Source organism: Penaeus chinensis, chromosome 19 (genome assembly GCF_019202785.1).
Source record: "Penaeus chinensis breed Huanghai No. 1 chromosome 19, ASM1920278v2, whole genome shotgun sequence".
NCBI classification, from domain to species: Eukaryota; Metazoa; Arthropoda; class Malacostraca; order Decapoda; family Penaeidae; genus Penaeus; species Penaeus chinensis.
This window is the reverse complement of record NC_061837.1, coordinates 26523086-26530585: the sequence shown is the minus strand read 5'-3', so window position 1 is coordinate 26530585 and position 7500 is coordinate 26523086. Positions and strand designations below refer to the sequence as shown.

Here is a 7500-nt window from a genome sequence, read left to right as displayed (position 1 = left end):
ATAAAGGGTCACGTACTTTGTGGGTTCCTGTTATGAATACTTCGGCCTCGGCTTACAGAGGTGCCATTGGAAATACATAAAAGATGCGTTTTCAAATTGGTGCCGAATCAAAAGATTTAACAGTTACATAAAAAAAAGGTATTACTGGAAATGAAGCCTAACAACGAAACCGAAGAATATGACCTTACCATATTTTGGAACGCACACACACACACACACACACACACACTAAAGAGAGAGAAAGAGAGAGAGAGAGAGAGAGAGAGAGAGAGAGAGAGAGAGAGAGAGAGAGAGAGAGAGAGAGAGAGAGAGAGAGAAAGAGAGGGGAGAGATCCAGGTCTGATTGAAAATATTCGACCTCTGAACTATAAAATGAAAATTATAACACTAGTTACACTGGGAAAACTTATACTATCTGGTCTTCGTTACTACTAGTCATTAAGCTTTTTCAGTGTTGAAAACTATTCTCCAAGTTCTTTTTTGCGATCATCATTAGTTTTTTTTGGCTAATTTCAGAAATGCCACACACACACATATACACACACAGGTGTTTGTGTGTGTCAATATTTGCCTGTATCTCTGAACACTATAGCAAAACTCGCCACAATTCTAACCCATTGTGTAGCTTTGAGGGCTGTGGTCATGAGTTCACTGTTACCTACAATTAATTTGAGGGCCTTTTTGTAGCATCCTGAAACCCTTAACACTTTAATATGTTGTTTTGTGTTGGTTCGTGGTCGCTACACGGGCTCATCGAAATTTGTTCTGAGACATACAGAGTTTTGAAGAAAAAAAAAAAATATAAAATTATATACATATGTTATATATATATATATATAATATATATATATAAATATATATATATATATTACATAGCTAATTCAAAAGAAAACTATTGAACTACTTGATATGCTGGTATGATATTTAATTTGAAGCAAAGCATAATGGAAGCTTCAAGTACAATGTAATAAGTACCTGACTACTCACGACTCACCTGATTTATTTACACACCATCATTCGCTTCGCAAGGTTGTGGAAAAAAGTACTTTCAAATGCATTTCTCAGATTCAGACATATCACTTTTTCCCTTTGAACAGTGGAAGTATTAAGTTGCTAGAAGTTTTGCATCTTATCGTATCCACCCACCGCAAGTGAGATCCATGTTTACATAATATAGAGTCCAAATCTCATACAAGATGATAATTGATGTCATCACAGCCATTGACATGTCTTAGCTTTTGAAATATTTCAATAAATCAAGATACACAACATTTTTCGTTGATATTATCGAGTCTGTAAGGTTACACCACAACGGTACAGAATGATTTTTAAGATATTTATCCCAACGAAGTAATTTCATCACATCATACACTCGAAATTCCTTCCTTCATGTATTTGGTGAACTGTTAAAAATACATAGAAACATAATATGCATCTTTATCAATGGATTTTATATCAAGAAACAATGCGAATCTAATAACTGATCTTACAAATCCCAAACTGAGACGTGTATCAAATAGGGTATCGCGCTCTGATTGGCCTGCCGCCGGAGTATCTCACTCCAATCAACTAACACAATGAAAAGATGTTTCAACAGGTTCCAATAATGCGCATTCTTAGAGGCAAACATGACTAAGAAAGCAAAAGTGTTTGGGGTTTCAGAAATACTACAAAAAAAAAAAAAAGACCTGCAGCTACGGGGTTCTCATTTCTTACTACTGTCCTCACGTGACCAGATACCCTTCCTATCATCAACCACAGTCTAGCCCAGAGACTCAAATACTGTACCTCCAGATTATGAGGCGCAAGAAATATGGTGGTTTATATTTTTTCTGGTTGAATTTGTAGTCAGGTTGTCTGTACATGTATGTATGCATATGTGTGTGTGTGTGTGTGCGTGTGTTCATATATATGTATATATGTATATAGATTTATTGATATACATATATACGTACATATATACATATCCATATAGCTGTCTTTCTTTCATTTGATGTACCTATCTATCTAACAAGCTATCCCTGTATGTATGTATATATTATAAATATACATATGTGTGTATATTATATATATATATATATATATATATATATATATTCATACAGACACACACACTCACACAGTGTGTGCGTGTATGTGTGTGTGTGTGTGTGTGTGTGTGTGTGTGTGTGTGTGTGTGTGTGTGTGTGTGTGTGTGTGTGTGTGTGTGTGTGAATGAATGTGTGTGTGTATGTTAGTGTGTGTGTGTGTGTGTGTGTGTGTGTGTGTGTGTGTGTATGTATGTATGTATGTATGTATGTATGTATGTATGTATGTATGTGTGTGTGTGTGTGTGTGTGTGTGTGTGTGTGTGTGTGCGTGTGTGTATGTGTGAAGTAGGCGGTAAGCTCCAGCAAGCTCTCGATAGAAACTAATACAGCTTGTGCAAAAACGTAGGGTCATGAAAGTATCGTCAAACAGGGACAAAGTAGAATTTGCTGAACTAATAAATACAATAAATAAGAAGAATAGAGATGTAGTCAGTGATCTCAGGTACCAGTATGAAAACAGCTAAAAGGAGACTCGGAACAGGAAGAAATCAAACGTATGCAATAATGAAACCAGACGGAGAAGTGACATGTAATAAGAATGAAATAACAAGAGTAGTAGAAGTCTTTTACTGGGATCTATACAACTGAAATGAACAGCCACGGATAGAAGTGAACGCGGTAACTAGAGACGAGCCTAACATCACAACAGAAGAAATAAAAAGAGCACTTAAAGGTGTGAAGAGAGGTAAAACAGCAGGTGAAGACAGAATTTGAAATGCCCTTATAATAGATGCAGGAGAAATTGCAACAGCGAAATTAGCCATTTTTTTAACAAATGCCTTCTCAACGGAAAACTCCGAAAGCCTGGGAAAATGCAACAATTATTTTGATACACAAAAGGGAATAAAAAAGATCTTAAAAAAAAAATAAATATACCGACCCATAAGCCTCCTTTTAGTTACTTACAAATTGTTCACAAAAGTCATCACAACTCGCATCTCTGGCAGTCTGGATTCTAACAAGCCTAGAGAACGGGCAGGCTTCCACAGTGGATTCTCAATAACAGACCACACGCTCATCCAAATAAGATAAAAAAAATAAACGAATATAGGAAAGTACAACCAAATTACCGGAGAGGAAACTAATAAGTACCTAGAAAGGGATGGAGAGGTTGATGCTGGGAATGAGCTTATGAGATCGGATGATGGCGACGTGGATCAGGGAGCAGACAAAAGTAGAAGATATACTTGTGAGCATCAAAAAGATGGACAATGAAATTAACAGACTGGGCTATAGATAACATAAAGAGGCCAAGGGCCAGATCTATGACAGATGGCGTGACGAAATAACGAAATTTGAGGGCCAAGACTGGAAACAAAAAACGCAAGATAAAGTTGAAAATTATTTGGAGAGGCCTACGTCCTGCAGTGGATCGATTCAGGCTGATGATGATGAGGATGATATATACACATATATACATATTTATATCTAAATCTATATATATATCTATCTATATATATACATATATATGCATATATATGTATATATATATATTGTGTATGTATTATATATATATATATATATATATATATATATATATATATATATGTATCTGTGTGTGTGTGTGTGTGTGTGTGTGTGTGTGTGTGTGTGTGTGTGTGTTCATCTGTATACATATATACATACTATGTACACGTACACACATACAGACAACCGCACAAATACACGTACACATAAACACACACACACACAGGTGTATATATATATATCTGTGTGTGTGTGTGTGTGTGTGTGTGTGTGTGTGTGTGTGTGTGTGTGTGTGTGTGCGGGCGCGGGTGTGTGTGTTCATGTGTAAGAATTCATAATACACACACATATATACGTACATATGTGTATATATATGTATATATATAATGTATATATGTATTTGTATGTGAATACATTTTTGTTCACTTTGTGTATGTATGTATGAATGCATGTATGTATATACGTACACACATATATACGTACATAGGTGTGTGTATGTATATATATATATATATATATATATATATATATATATTTATATATACACACATGTATATATATATATATATATATATATATATATATATATATATATATATGTATGTATGTATATATATAATGTATATATGCATTTGCATATGAATGCATTTATGTTCACTTTGTGCGTGCATGTGCTTGTTTAACACGTGCATAAATATACGAGTGCAGACCCGCACGTGCATGCTTATAGTTCTGTGTTTGTGTACATTTATTTATAATTGCAACTGATTTTTTAATCATATCTAATATTAACACGATATTTATAATCATTTACATATATTCGTTTCACTGATTTGCGAAATTACTTTAAATTATGTTTCACTATTAGAGTCACTATAACCGATATGACGGTTTATCGTGAATAAAAAAAGGCCGTCCACATGTTGCTACAGAATCTGACAACCTCGATGCTCATTATGCCTTTGTTTACGAAGTACCTGTGACACGGGAAATAGGGAATGCTTTCTTTTTTGCGTATTGATCTTTTCCTAGAACTGTCAATCAATCTTCTTTCTCTATATATCACTTCTTACTATTTCTAATGAAGCGAAATACTTGTACGTCTCTTCTTTGAAAACCTCCTTCAATATACAAGCATTTTCTTCTTCGCGAAAATTATTCCTGGTCAAAGGCCATCCTGACCTACGCGGAGGAATATGCCAATCAGCTGTTTGCTTGATGATGTTTTCGATTTGGAAAAGGATTCATGTTCACCCCATTCAGATTAATATCGATGAAATTAGCGTGTTTATGTAAAAATCAGCTAATTTTATAGAACAGTTTATCAATTTAAACGCAACATGTATCCCATTCGAAAGAAATAAAACCCGGGTCACTATACAAAAAATATCAGTCTTATATAATAATTTAAGATCAGAATAATAATAATAACTACAAACATTTACCTCGCAGTCAAAAATCCCAGTGTCAAAATAAAGCGAAAGTGGAGAACTACTTTGCCTCTCGGAACGCTGGGTGCACGGCGGCCCCAGCTGGCAGAGGCTCGGAAGAAGTTTTCATGTAGAGCTTTGCAGGGCCTGGCAGACCTCTTCTTCGTTTCGGCCAAAATTAATGTCACAATAATAGTAAGTTGATATTGTGGAGACCTTCGTGATGTGTACCATTTCTCCCATCCACTGGGTGAGATTGAGGAGTGGAAGGGAAGGCTGAAGGTGGATTTAGTGAGGCAAAACAAAGCGCAGGTCTTCCCTTAGTGCGACAATGGCAGCTCAGCCTCGCAGCGGAAGGCTGGATGAAGCCTTTTTATTTTCCGTTTTATCGAGAATTTGAACCCCTACACGTATCATCTACGTTCATTTATTATATGTGCGTGTCGTTCGCATGTCCATTTCAGACGTTTAACAGAGGCTGCTGGAAAAACCGAGAGGAGAATTCTTAAAAATAGAAGCGAGGAGGCGGCCTAGCATGGGGGTCGTGTCAAATCGGTAGCGTTTTTATCCCAAAAAAAACTCTAATCACTTGACCACGTTACTTATTGGAGTTTTCAGACCACGTGCAAACTGCCAGTCGTTGATAGTGATTCATTTCCACACGGGGAGGATATGGAATAGAGTTTGGGTTGGTATTCTTTGTTGAACTTGTGTAAAATTAGTATGTTTTGATTGCCATGCTACACCACACCATCTCCAGGAAAACTTCTGTAAAAGTGGCGTAATTCTCGATATTTTTGGCATATTACAGTGTCTTGGAATCACAAGCATTATTATCTGATATTTTGGCATTTGAGGATTTTCGTTCAAGGTGCAATATCGTCTCTATATTGGGCATTAGGGGAGGGGGGGTCGTGTGTGTGTGTCTGTGTGTGTGTGTATGTGTGTATTGAGCAGAGGTAGAATGTTTTCAGTTATTATGGCAGGCAGCTTGGGTGCACTAGATAAGTTAAGCAATTGTTCTGAAACAGAGAATGAAAAGGTCATGATTGCTCCTCAAGTTCTTGCAGCCATGACTTGTTTTATTTTTATTTTGATGATTCTAAGATTTGTACATAAATGTCACATATTTTTATAGTAACATTTGTTAGTATTGATTGTCATTTTGTAGTGGAAGAGCAATATCAGATTATATTTCTCTTCATTGTAATGCAAATTTGAATTACATTTATGATTTTGTCAGGTTGAAGGTAGGTCATGCACGCCTAGAGATGGCACTTACTCATACACTGGTGTAGAGATTGGTTGTTGATACAAGAGCGTGTGAATGATTTATTTTTGAATAATAATTTTTCAGTTGAGTATATTATTGACAAAATAAATCTGCAGACATAGGCAAATATAAGTGCCTTTCAAAGGTAAAGGCAAGATTATTAATATTAGCAACGGAGGTAATAAGTCACATTATAAGAAAATGTAGAGGGATAGATAACAGACATGAGACTAATTACGGTATGGGTTGGATATTTCCGATTAGTAGACTCAAGCATGTATGCATCCTGCAGTGACAAAAACACTATTCCAGAAAGATGAGGACATGGAATAGTCTTCACATAAAGCCAAATATTATATAAAAGACAAAGATGTATACCCATACACCAACATACGCGTACTTGCACACATCCTTGCATATATATGTTTATACACATAGGTGACCACCTCTAAGCGGAAACCCATAGTACGATAGTGCACATAAACACTAACACATTAATACACATATTCATGCAAACAGAAATGGGCACAGATAAACATGTATTCATAGATACACATATGCATTCATCAGCCACAAACATCAGTATCCATACATTCACTCACTCTCTCTCCACTACACTTATGTATACACACACACACACACACACACACACACACACACACACACACACACACACACACACACACACACACACACACACACACACACACACACACGTATATTCCCTCCCTTTCACACACTTTCACACTCCCTTTCACACTCACTCACATTTACACCTACACCTCCCACACACACCCCCACACCCCCACACACATACCTACACCTCCCACACATTTACCTAAATCTTCCACACACATACGTACACCTTCCACACACATACATACACCTTCCACACACATACGTACACCTTCCACACACATACGTACACCTTCCACACACATACGTACACCTTCCACACACATACGTACACCTTCCACACACATATGTACACCTTCCACACACATACGTACACCTTCCACACACATACGTACACCTTCCACACACGTACGTACACCTTCCACACACGTACGTACACCTTCCACACACGTACGTACACCTTCCACACACGTACGTACACCTTCCACACACGTACGTACACCTTCCACACACATACGTACACCTTCCACACACATACCTATACCTTCCACACACATACCTATACACCCCAGCACACATGTGTACAAACCCCACATACACCTAC

At 36.8% G+C, this 7500-nt stretch overlaps 1 protein-coding gene across 3 annotated transcripts in view; it reads left to right on the top strand.

Annotated features, from left to right (window-relative positions):
• Positions 1-5061: 5061 nt before the first annotated feature.
• The window catches only part of LOC125035409 (E3 ubiquitin-protein ligase TRIP12-like), a 63545-nt gene continuing 61106 nt past the window's right edge, over positions 5062-7500 (top strand). For all 3 annotated transcript variants that reach the window (XM_047627785.1, XM_047627784.1, XM_047627783.1), the window contains exon 1: positions 5062-5182. The gene's annotated coding sequence lies outside the window, so the exon portion shown is untranslated. The remainder of the gene's footprint in view (positions 5183-7500) is intronic.